The 12,717-nt window shown below is 43.8% G+C and overlaps 1 protein-coding gene across 2 annotated transcripts in view; it reads left to right on the top strand.

The window, feature by feature from the left end:
* Window positions 1-86: 86 nt before the first annotated feature.
* Window positions 87-12,717, top strand: part of PEAK1 (pseudopodium enriched atypical kinase 1) — a 53,822-nt gene continuing 41,191 nt past the window's right edge. Inside the window, exon 1 of one of the 2 annotated variants that reach the window (XM_066592376.1) lies at window positions 87-108. The gene's annotated coding sequence lies outside the window, so the exon portion shown is untranslated. Of the gene's footprint in view, window positions 109-173; window positions 224-12,717 lie in introns of those variants that run through there. The other variant, XM_066592371.1, reaches the window with a different exon arrangement.

Raw genomic sequence — 12,717 nt, 5'->3', positions numbered from 1 at the left:
TGATTGGTGGATGGAGGAGACTGTGCCGGCAGACAGAAGAAGGGGGAGGTGGTGACGTAGCAGCGTCTGGGTGGGTGTGGTCAGGAGGGACCTGGAGCGTGACGTCAGGTATGTGGTTCGTCACTCTGGTTGCTGCTCATTTGCATAGAATGTGGACACGTGATTTAGTGCAAGAAGCTCTCGGTACGGAGGGAGTGTGCAGCAGCGCTGCGGCCAGGAGCCGGTGAGTGAGGGGGAGTGGCAGGACAGGTGTCCTCGGGGGATGACGTCCTCACTGTGTGTGTAGTCCATTCATCATGGCTCATAGGAATGGGCACTGCCAACCCTGTGACAGGCTGCCCAATGTAGCATGGAGATGGCTGGGCAGTGACCCCCACCTCTGATCTCTACCGCTATCTTCTCCCACTGAATGTCCTTAGGATCAGAGGGAAGATGAATGGTGGTAGTTAAGTTTCTGGAGGTAAATGGTGTAAGAGCTGGTCTCCATCCCATCAGATGGGGATTACAGTACAGCGGGCATTACCCTCCTTGCCCCCAGTGTCGGGCGCTCCTCTCATCCTCTGGGCACCATTTTTTGCACTGTATATACTGTTCCCAGAAGTTGTAGATGCTAATGTCTAATGATAGCTGACCGACCCCCAAAGAGGTCTCCTGCGGGCGGCAGCGCACATGTTATCCTGTCCAAGCCTTGGTTTCCTGGAGGTGCCCGCTAACTACTTACAGAGGCGCTGCAAGGACTTCACTTTTTCTTACATTTTATGTTGTATCCTTGTGTAGATGGAAAAAAAATTGTTTTCCCCCATCATTCTACATTCGGTACCCCATAATGACAAAGCGTAAGCTAAAAAAAAAAAAGAACAATTATTATTTTGCATTGACAGAAGTGCAGCCAAACCTCTAGTTTCATTGGTAATCTGTCCGAAAGCAATCAAACAAACTTGAAACCAATGAAACTCTAGGTAATTATTTCCATAGAAATCAATGTAAATCCAATTAATTCATTCTAGACATTCCAACAGACACACCAAACCACATTTTTGTACAGAGTTTAGTGCCGCTTTTTCAGCCCAGCACTAAACACTGTACAACGCTCCCATTTGTTTCAATGGGGCTGTTCATACAAGCGGTTTCAGCCCTGTGTCACCCAGTGAAATGAATAGGCGGCGGTTTCAGCGCTGACGAAAACGCGGCACAACTTGGTACCGTGTTTTTGGCAGCACTAAACGCCTTAGCTACACTGTCTGAATGGGAAAAAAATGAATACTCACCTTGCAGGTGTCCGGGGAGCCGCTCTCCGGAGCTCTGTGCAGGCTTGTCAACACGGCAGAGCATCTTGCTAGTGACGGGGGATTGACATCCCCGCCTCCAGCAAGAGATTACTCTAATTGGCTGAGTGACAGCCTGCTCAGCCAATGCTGGATGCTCCAATCACAGCCATTCATCCATGAATGACTGTGATTGGAGCAATCCATGAATGGCTGTGACGTCAGCAGCGAAGGCCATGTGGGTCGGCAGCAAAACTAGAAGCAAGTGGCGGAGGTAGAGACAAAATTCCGTGGTAAAGAATCAGTGAAACTGGAAACCGTCAAAAGAAGAAGGCGCCAAAAGTAGAGGTATGACTGTATTCAGCCCGTTTGATATCACACTTGACATTTAGCTTTGAAGGCCTCACATTTGTCTTGATCATCTTTGAGTTGTTTCTACACCTTGATTAGACTCACCGGGGGTAAATTCAGCTGATTGGATATAATTACTAAAGACACACCACTGACCGTATAAGATCTCACCGCTCACAATGCATATCAGAACCAAAACCAAGCTATGAGGAGGGGAAAACTGCCTGCAGAGCTCCGAGACAGGGTTGTGTGGAGGCACAGATCTGGAGAAGGCTACAAAAAATTCAGTTACACTGAAAGTGCCCAAGAGCACAGCGGCCTCCATAATTCTGTGGAACAACCAGGACTCTTCCTAGATCTAGCCAATCCACCAAATTTGGTAATCAGGGGAGAAGAGCCTTGGTGAGAGAGGTGACCAAGAACCCAATAGTTACTCTGACTGAGCTTCAAAGATCCTGTGTGCAGATGGCAGAAATTTCCATAACATCAACCATCACTGCAGTCCAACAATCTGGGCTCTATGGCAGAGTGGTCAGAAAGAAGTCTCAACTCAGTAAATACACATGAAAGCCCACCTGGTAGTGATTCTCTGGTCCGATGAAACCAAGATTGAGCTTTTTGCCCTCAATTTTAAGCGTTCTGTCTGGAGGACACCAGGCTCTGCTCTTTACCTGGCCAATACCATCCCTACAGTGACACATGGTGGTGGCAGCATCATGCTGTGGGGGTGTTTTTCAGCGGCTGGGGCAGGGAGACTGGTCATGGTTGATGGAAAGCTGAATGGAGCAAAGTACAGAGCTATTCTTAATGAAAACCTGATCCAGAGCGCGAGGGACCTCAGACTGGGCAGAAGATTTCCCTTCCAACAAGACAATGACCCTAAGCACACAGCCAAGACAAAAGGAGGGGCTTAGGGATAACTCTGTGAATGTCCTTGAGTGGCCCAGGCAGAGCCCAACATCTCTGGAGAGACCCGAAAATGCCTGTCCACAGACGGTCCCCATTCAACCTGACAAAAGTTAAAGGTGTTGTCCGAGTTAAGAAAACCCATGTCACTGGGTCCCCCATGCATTAAAATAAAATAAAATAAAATCATCAGTTACCCCCCCCCCCCCATTCCCCCTTTTTGTCCTCGGCTGCTGCCTGCGGTTTCACTGTGACATCACTTTGCATGCTGAGCCCATCTACAAACAAGCTGTGGCAGCCAATGACAGCACTTGGCGATCATGGCTGAGCGCTGTCATTGGCGGCTACAGCAGGTTTACGGGATGTCGCAGCTGCCTGTAACCAGACAGCAGAGACTAGAGCCAGCAGCGGGGGGCAAATGGGGGAGCGGAGAGAGGGGGAGTAACTGCTGATTTATTTATTTTTAATTTGAATGCATAGGAGACCCAGTGACAGAGGTTTCCATAACTCCAACAATTTCTTTAAGAGGATCAACAGAAAATTCCCAAATCCTGGAGTGCAAATCTTGTGGCATCGTACCCAAAAATACTGTAGTCTTACAGGGTGTGAATACTTATGTCAATGCAAAATGTTAGTTTTTCATATCTAAAAATTTACAAAGATTTCTAACATTCTGTTTTCACTTTGTCATTATGGGGCATTGAGTGCAGAATGATGAGGGAAAAACTGGATTAAAAAAAAAATTGCACAAGGCAAATTAAACAAAATGTAACAAGATGTAAGCAAATAAGGAAGATGGAACAATACCTCTGCAGCGCCACCTATTGGATGGAACCATTCCTTCAAATTAATGCCTGACCCATTTGATAGGTCTTTATAACAATGATTGGAAATTGAAAACCAAGCCAGAATCCATGCACAGACAGCTGTTTCAGGTTTTTTTGCCCCTCATCAGTGTGCAGTAGGATCCTGGCTTGCCTTGTGAGAAGCCTGTGATGTGGGTCGGGAGGGTTAACGTCACTCCTTAAGGAAAGCACTAAGAAGGTGAGTGAGGAAACTTATAAGGCCTTCCATGCTAAGGAGTGATGTTATTCCTCCCGACTAATGTCATAGGCCTCTCGCTAGCCAAACCGGGAGCCTACTACACACTGATGAGGGACAAAAACCTTGAAACAGCTGTCTGTGTATGGATTCTGGCTTGGTTTATAAATTCCCAATCATTGCTCTACAGAGCTGTATAAAGGGTCAAGCATTGATTTGAAAGAATGCTGCCATGCAATAGGTGGCGCTGCAGAGGCATTGTTCCATCTTCCTTACTTGCATATTTCCCAGAGGAGCATGCATGGCCTTATAAGTCTCCTCACTCACCCTCTTGGTGCTCTCCTTAAGGAGTGACGTTACCCCTCCCGAAGGTGTAAACAAAAATGTGAAAGGGTCTGAAGACTTTCCAAATGCATTGTATCTCCTTTTTGCTGTTAATACAGTGTTCCTGTGCCAGGCTGAGTGTACCTGTGTACGGGGAGTCGGGGAGGGTACAAATATGTATATGGGCTGGTCACTGTCACAGTACTCTCTACCATCAAGAACAGAGAAAAGACTCATTTTTGAGGAATGGGACTTTTTATTTTGCTGCAGTGTTTCCTCTAAAGTTCCTCCCATCCCAATAAAGTCTTTCTGCATCACAGGGATGAATCACCAAGACAGTTATTTCCTAAAGCTGAAAACATTTCCCACTTCCTGTAAGAGACCCCGGCCAAAATCTAAACCCAAACTTAAGAAATGCATCTTACTTTGTATTTACTTAATTGGAAACCCGGAGTGCGGCAGATCTCGGTGTCTTCTGGCCAGTGTACTACAGATTGTGGTGCCCAAGAGGTTGGCACGGACTGGTGTACTGTATGCGATCCTCTTGTTTTTGGACACAGTTCTGACCTGGGAGCGGGCAGGGAGTGCCGCAGGTTTTAAAGCTGCACTTTCCTGGTAGAAATCTCGCATTTTTTTGCTGCGGCAAAATTGCAAGATTTCCGCTGAGAATACGACCCGTGTGACCCCAGCCTAAGTGAAAGTACAACTCTTCCCACAAAGAACGAGACCTAACATACGGTAGCTCCGTAGGTGGAAAATTATGGGTCCTGGAATGCAAATGTTATGCAAATTAAATTCTAAAGTGTTAAGTAGTAAAAAAAAAAAATATATATATATAATATATATAAAAAAAAAAACCTACATAAATTTTGTATCGTAATCGCATTGCACCGTAGAATGAAGGAAAAGGGTTATTTATGTTGCACAGTGAATGCCGTAAAGAACAAAAAAAACCTATTCTAGAGTTGCTGTTTTTATGCTACTCCTACCTCCTAAAAAGTGGAATGGAAAAAAAATAAGCAAAAAGTTAATCTTAGCCCAAAATAGTAGTAATAAAAACTGCAGGTTGTCCCACAAAAAACAAGTCCTTTTACAGCTCTTTCGATGAAAAATGTAAAATGTTCTGGGTCTTGTAATGCAGCAACAGAGAAGTACACAGAAAACCTACATGAATTATTAACACGTTGATTGTGAGAATGACATTGTCATGTTTTATTTTGTTTTTTTGCATCACCGTGAATGCCAATATAAGAAAAGCCAAAAAAACAATGGTGGAGCTTTTTTTTTTTTTTTCTTTTTTACATCACTTGCTACTTGCAAAAAAAAAAATTAATAAACGTTTACAACACATTATATGTTACCTCCAAGCCGTGCTGTTAGTAAATGCAACTTGTCCCACAAAAAATACAAAAAATACTTTTCTGTAGCTACCGGTATGTAGACAAAAAATATAAGTGTTATGGCATTTTCTAAACAACAATGAAAACAACTAAGAAAATACCATAGTCATTGAGGGGTTAATATTACTTTTTTCTAGATTTGACGGATTCCAGCTGATGTATATTTCTCTCTGTATGCTCTCCACACCAGGAGATAGAGGTGTCAAGTTTAAAGGGAACCTGTCACCCCCCCCCTTGAAGCACTATAAGCTAAATTAGCCGAGAAAATCGTGCGAGATTTGTGCTTTTGCGAGACGCGCGAATATGAACCATTATTCTTTTGCATGGAGTCATAGCAGATGCAGCTCCTGTATATCTGTTCGCTTCCTCGGAACGCATGCGATATGCAGGCAAGTGTGATGCGAGGTTTACCACTGAACATAATGGGAAATCCTTGTCGATCGTCCGAAGCAGCTGATAGCCGCACCAGAGGATCGCCTCTTTACCTGAAGTGATGGCAGGGTTTTTGGCAGAAAACACCTCGCATCTGCAGGTAAATTGCATGTTGGTGAGTGTGATATCTATCCGAGTTTCACAGCCACCATTGCGCTCGCCCGTGTGTAGGTAGCTTTATGATGCTGTTAGGGAAGGTGACAAGGAGCCGGGTGATGAAGATTGCCCGGCGCACAGAAATCGGACTCTTTTCAGGTTCCTGTGAGCGTATTCTTCCATACAAGTCTATTGGAGAGAGAACGCACGGGAATCTGAAAAGAGTCAGATTGTCGCTGGACTATGGTCTTCAATGTGAGCTTAGGTAGGAATGTTTCAAGGGTCTTGTCCTGTAGAAGATGTGGGCCTACTTGTCCGTATGCTCTATTAGGGCATATGAACATTATTAATTGGGGTCCCCTTTTTGGAACTTCTTTGAACCAGAACAGATAGCCACTCTAATACCGGCTCCTGTTTGCAGATCCGAGCCATCCGTGTATTGTATGTGAATGTCTGCTATGTAATACTGCATTTCCAAAACTGTTGTGTGCCAGCAGCTGGATGGAGCGATCGGCTGATCACCTCAACATAAAGGGGATTATCTCTGGGACATCCACATATCGAGTATTTGTAGCCATTTAGATAGTCTTCCTCTGTGTTGCACTCCTGAAGCTTGCGGGAAGGATTATTGAAATCACAAGCCATTGATATACTCAGCGGATCCCACTGACAATCTAATGTGTATGGGGTTTCCCGACTGAGCATTTGAATGGCAGTATGGCCACAATTACGGCTTATTTGCCTACCATATACATGCATGCCATGATGATTTGTCAGTTTCGGGAAGAGTATCATTTCTCCTTAAAGAGAGCACCTAAAGGGTGTGTAAGGAGACTTATAAAGCCATTCATGCTCCTCTGAGAAATATGCAAAAAAGGGAGATGGAACAATACCTCTGCAGCGCCACCTATTGGATGGCAGCATTCCTGTAAGTCAATGATAGGCTCTTTATACAAGCCTTATAACAATTATGATAGAGGAATCGAGGGAGGTAGCTATAAGACAAACTTGTATATGCTAATTACAAAGTTACATCCTGCCCTGTTTCCATTGTGTAGACCTTGAAGTGACTACAGTATATGAATTAGTTCAGTAAGATTTCCATGTCATGTTTGTCACCCCGCTGGCCTAACCTTCTATAGGTTTTCTACCTTTTATCATTGAATCCTTTTAATGGCATGGATTACTTTTTGTGTATGGACATCTTGCAGTGCCCCATAAGGCACCATGCAAACTTCCAAACAGTTTTGTGATGTGCCTATAGTAGATCTGGGTGATGAGCCCTGGGGTAACCGGCTGCCTTCCAAGAAACTTCTGCATACAATACTTCACAACCTGATAGAAGAGGACCAGTAAATGTTCTATGGTTACTGTTGATTTTCTAGTACAAGTCTTATTTACAGGGGTTCGGAGTTTTTTAGATATTAAAGAAACAAGAAGAAATGCAATAAAATAACAATTACTCACCCTTTAATTCTCCGAGGTTTCAGCGGTCTCTTCTGGTCTTTATTTTCCTACAGCGCTAATGTGTCATACATCCACATGACCGCTGCAGCCAATCACTGTCAGGCTAACATGTAAATCCCAAGACCACTCAGTCCAGTGATAGGCTGCTCCGATCACATGGATGTTCAATACCTCAGTACTGCAGGAAAATGCACAAAGACCAACAAGTACCACTGGAGCAGCGGCAGATTTATCAGGAGAATAAGGACCTTATTTTATAGCATTTCTTCCAGTTTGCTTAATTTCTTCCAAATCCCAGACAATCCTTTTTAATAGTAACCAATGATACAATAAATAAAAGATCATGAGAGGGAAATTAAAGAAGGGTCTTATGCCAGAACTCTGGTGTAAAAAAGTTGCATATTTTTGTGCAAACTGTACTTGTGTAAAAATGTGACTTTGTGCCCTTTTTCTGCTGTCATCACCACTTATGCCAAGCCACTCCCACCCCAAGACATTTACTATAATTTGCATCAGAAACGGGTGTAAATTATAGCGCAATTTTACTTTAGCTCATAGCTGCCAGTTTAAATTTCTGCCAGACATGCGCCAAATTTAATAAGAGGTGAGCCCATGGCTGGTGGGTAGAAAAGAAGGCCTTCTTATTAATGGCAGATGGAAAAGGTGGCATTATTAATTATGGGAGGGGGTAGAAAAAGGCAACATTCTTAATTATGGGGAGAGAACAAACAGCATTATTATTTATGGGGGCAGAAGTGGTGGCCTTACCTATCATGGAATCAGAAAAAATGGTGTTGTTTATTACAGTAGCAGAAGAGGGGCATTATTTATAAGTGGGGCAGAAAAGAAGGCATTATAAGTTTGACAACAGGAAAGGCAGCATTATTACTTACGGGAACAGTTTACCTGTGGGAGCAGAAAATATGCCATTTTTACATATGGGGCAGAAGAGGCAGCATTATTGCTGATGGGGGCAGAAAAGGGGGCACTTTTCCTGTGTGGAGGGCACGAAAATCAGCACTTACTGGGTGGGACTTAATTACTATCTGGGGCACTATGGATTGTGTAAAGGTGTGGAACATGTTAGAAGGGTGATGGAAAAGCAAGGAGTCAAATTCTGCAGACAAGTTGTGGCCGGGAGGAAACATTGTGATGGTCTGGGTGTGGATAAAGAAGCAAAGGGAGAGAGAACACCAATCAGAGATGACGCCACATGTGATTACTGGAGGTAACTGCACTGTAATCAATGTCACTATATAGAGCTGCTTAGTGAACCTAATGTAGAGATACTATCGTTATGAAGAAAATTCTTTGGGGCTACGATATTTATTATGAAAATAGACTAAAACTTTGAAAACAAAACAATACTTTAATTAAAAAAAACAAAACAATTAAATTAGATTGTTTTCTCTTTATGAGGCCCCGTTCACACGAGCCTGGTTTTAGCACAGTATAGGTGCATGAAAAAAAATTGTGCAAATGCGCAGCTGCTCCAGGAGGAGAGAGAAGACACCCCGCAGGGCTTCTGGATTTTCCCGTAGCAGGGAGAGAGAGAGAGCGGTGCTATGTCTGTCTCTCCCTGCTATGGGTTAATCCCCCATAGCTCTGCTCTTTCTCCCTACTATGGGGGATTAACCCATAGCCCCGCTCTCTCTCTCCCTGCTCTGGGGATCCCTGAGGGATATCCCCACAGTGCAGAGAGAGGGGGTGGGGCTAAAGAGGGGGCAGGGCTATAGGGCTTCTTACAGGGATTCCCCATAGCAAAGAGAAGGGTTGTGCTATAGTGTAGATCCCTCTAGCCCCGCCCTCTCCTCCCACACTCTCGGGGAAACCCTGTAACCCAACCCCCCTCTCCCTCTGCTATCGGGAAAACATTTAAGGAGAGAGGTGGAGGGAGTTCTCTACTACCCCCTGCTGCTGAGAAATTGTTCAGCAGCAGGGCTGGACGAATTCCCAGCTGCTTACAGACATTTAAACGTGCTGCCCAGAAGCACATTTTAAATGTGCTGCTGTAAATTCCTGATAGTCCCTGCGGGGATAAAGGAAACCCTCAGGGCTTCCCCTCATCCCCATGGGGACTGACAAGAGTTTATAGCAGGACATTTAAAATGTGCTTCTGGACAGCACGTTTTAAATGTCCCGCTGTAAGCAGGTGGGAATTCCTTCCATCGACAGAAATCCTCCTAATGAGATTTGTAATCTCATTTTCATGCACAAGAGTTTCCATAGACTCCCCCTCCCATAGGAATCTATAGAAACTCCTGCACATTACAAACCAAAGATAGGTAAGGTCTAGCGTACTCGCTAAGGCAAATTACTCGAGCGAGTATTGCCATTTTCGAGTACATGCCCGCTTGTGCCAAAAGCTCTTCATGCTTACTCCCGCAACTCACCATTCACCCCCACCGGCTCCCGAATTTTTAGGCATGAGCGGGCATGTACTCGAAAATGGCAATACTCGCTCGAGTAATTTGCCTTAGCGAGTACGCTCGCTCATCTCTAGTCAGGTCCTATCTTTTCTCGTACCACGGACCTTAGATGCTAGCTTTACATTCCATGTCTTATCTTAGATTGCTGTGAGTATTTAGCACATCTAAAATTCCTTCATGTGAACGCTTCTATAGGAAACCATTGGTTCTTATAGAGGCGCTCTTTTCACACGTCTCGAATGCGCGTAAACAGTGCTTGTGTGACCGAGGCCTGAGTAATATATATCTAACTCATGTGGAGCTAGAACCAATTTTTACACTGCATCCCACGAGTTGTATGTCACTCACGACATACTTATTGAACTTGTTTCTGAGAATTGAGTCTTGGTTGCTCCTGGGTGATGACCCCTAAATCCCCTAAGTGTGTGTGCTACAATGTGATGTCACTGCATAGTATTGTATCCATTTCATTCAAAGGTGAAATGCGCAATTGAAGTTCTAGTAATTGGAGAACAGAGTCCAGTATGTTTGCCCCGCACCTGGCTAGATCAGGATGACGGGAGGTGGAGGAGACGTGGCAATTGACTACAAAAACTATGAGCATGTAAGATTTTCATGAACCAACCGCAGGGTTTTGCTCAAGGGGCCACCCATCACATAAGATGTATGTTACATTATGACAGCGCAAGTAGCCTGCATACCATGCGGCTCCCAAGCTAAAGTGACGTATGAGTTATATATGCTTCACAAGGCTGAAAACTAGCAGGAGGTAAATACAACTCACATGGCAGTTAATGTGTTAAGAAAAACTGCCGTGAAAACAGCATGTGTGAACACTCTCCTATAAAACATTTTGGGTACAGCCCTAGTTTTGACACCCAAACGGCGCAGTGGCAAGACACTACTAGTGTAAGCTGACAAAATGACGATTGGCTGGGTGACATCGCTTGTTAATATGTTAACAAGAGGGAGTGAAGAGTCGTATCCTGGCCAAGTGGGCATCCTGGAAGGAGAACGTACAGTCTTCTATAGCAGAAGAAATGCCATGTAGCCAGTGTTCTGCCGCCCAGTGCTCCACATAGCTAGTTGTGGGCATGCAGACGAATACTTGGTTAGATGTGTCAGTGCGCCCTTCATCCTCTGTTTGGGTTACACATTCCTTCCTCTCTCATTTCTTCATCCCTGCTCTTTTCTTACATACTTTACTGCGTTCTCCTTTTTGTTTCATGCTCCATATTCTCAGTCTTTCCCTTTCCTCCCCTCGGTCTCCCTCCCAGTTCCTCCCTCAAGAAGTTTCCATTTCCATATCTAGAATTTTGGCGTTGCTTTTTGCAGACTAAGCTTTGTCTTTTATTAACCGTTCCACAGCCAGCTACTGAACAATAAAACCTCAATACGATAAATGGGGTCATTACTCTCTACTAGCACCATGTATGTCACTAACGTGTGCTGATGATGATTTGTAGCGTTGTTTGGTTTCTTTAACGAAGGGTTTAAAACCTTTCATTCTAACTTTAAAGTTTAAATTGTGCAATATATTATCTGACGTTATATACCTTATGTACTCCAGTATATAACATGTTCAGCCAATCCTTGCACAGCTTTTGTATGGACGCTGGCGAGTCTCTAATTCTTCAGTTTTATCCAAGTATCTGACCAAAAGGTTCCAGCACATCAGAGAGCAGCAAGTCCCATCCGGATTAGTGCAGAATTGAGGATTTCAGTAAATGGGTCATTACCGGTTATATGTATGGAGCGATTTATTGAGCCTCATAGATTAGAGCCAAAGATGCAAATGATGTACGATTTAAAGGGAAGCTGTCATCAGTTTAAGGCAATGTAAACTATGACCAGCGTTACGATTACGACTGGCCTGTATTTCACACAATTGTTGTGTGGCTGCAGATAAAAGCATCCTGGAGTTATTGGAGTTTAACCCCTTAAAGACCAATATACAATATACAGCACTTGGTCTTGGGCTTTAATCCTGGCCGATAGTAAAAATACAAAAAAATGCCTCTGCTCCTACAATCAAGCTGGAGCAGTTTGGATCCTCAGCTGAGGCCCCAGACACAGCCGAGGACCCGGAGGAGAAGGCAGAAGAGGTTTTGAACCACTTCTGCGTTCTCCTTCCCAGGCTACATAGCACAGCAGAGCTGCAGGGTACTATCAGACCCTGATCAGCTCTGTTAGTGACTACTGTCACAACTGGGGTGTGTTTTTTTTATTGCAACTGGGTCTCTTATAGATACCCCAGCTGCAGTGGAATAGTAGGAAATTAAAAAAAACAATGTGAATTACCCCCAGAGGTCTTACATGTCATCATGGGGGTCATAGATGGTAAAAAAAAATTGTTAAAAAAATACAGAATAAAATAAAAATCTATACATAAAAAAAGACAATGACCAATCACCGCCAACAAAAACTGTCGCCATATGCACCCTGTAATCCAAACTATAGAAGTTATATATCACAACATGCAAAACAAAATGAGGAACCAATTTCTGTACTTTATTTTAGCATACTAATATACTAATATAAAAAATAAACTATGATTTTTTTTAATCATTTTTTTTCGCTTTTAACCCCCAATAAAACTAAAAAACAGAAAAAAGCCATTAAAAAAAAAGATATAAAAAGTAGCACTATATGTCACAAAAAAAACCTCAGCAAAAATATTGGTAGCTGAAGGAAAAAAAATAAGTCAGTAAAACCACCACATGGGTAAAATCCCTAAAAAGTTTCTGGTCCTTTAGGACGCATGTAAATGGGGCGAACCAGGCCATCTCTGCTAGCAGCTTGTTCTGCCCTAAATTCCACCCCTCTCGCCGCCACTGACGTGGATGACATAGTAGGCGTTATCCATGCAGCGATACAAAGTTTTGCGCAGTCGCTGTAAGGTCGTCCAACGGCACATGCACAAATCTGTCCTCTTTGTGGGCAGATCCATGGTGCTCATCTCGGCCTGCGCTGGTGGATGAGCTCATGATTTGATACTTTGTGGCA

Source organism: Eleutherodactylus coqui, chromosome 2 (assembly GCF_035609145.1).
Source record: "Eleutherodactylus coqui strain aEleCoq1 chromosome 2, aEleCoq1.hap1, whole genome shotgun sequence".
NCBI lineage: Eukaryota > Metazoa > Chordata > Amphibia > Anura > Eleutherodactylidae > Eleutherodactylus > Eleutherodactylus coqui.
This window is presented reverse-complemented; position numbering and strand designations above follow the sequence as displayed.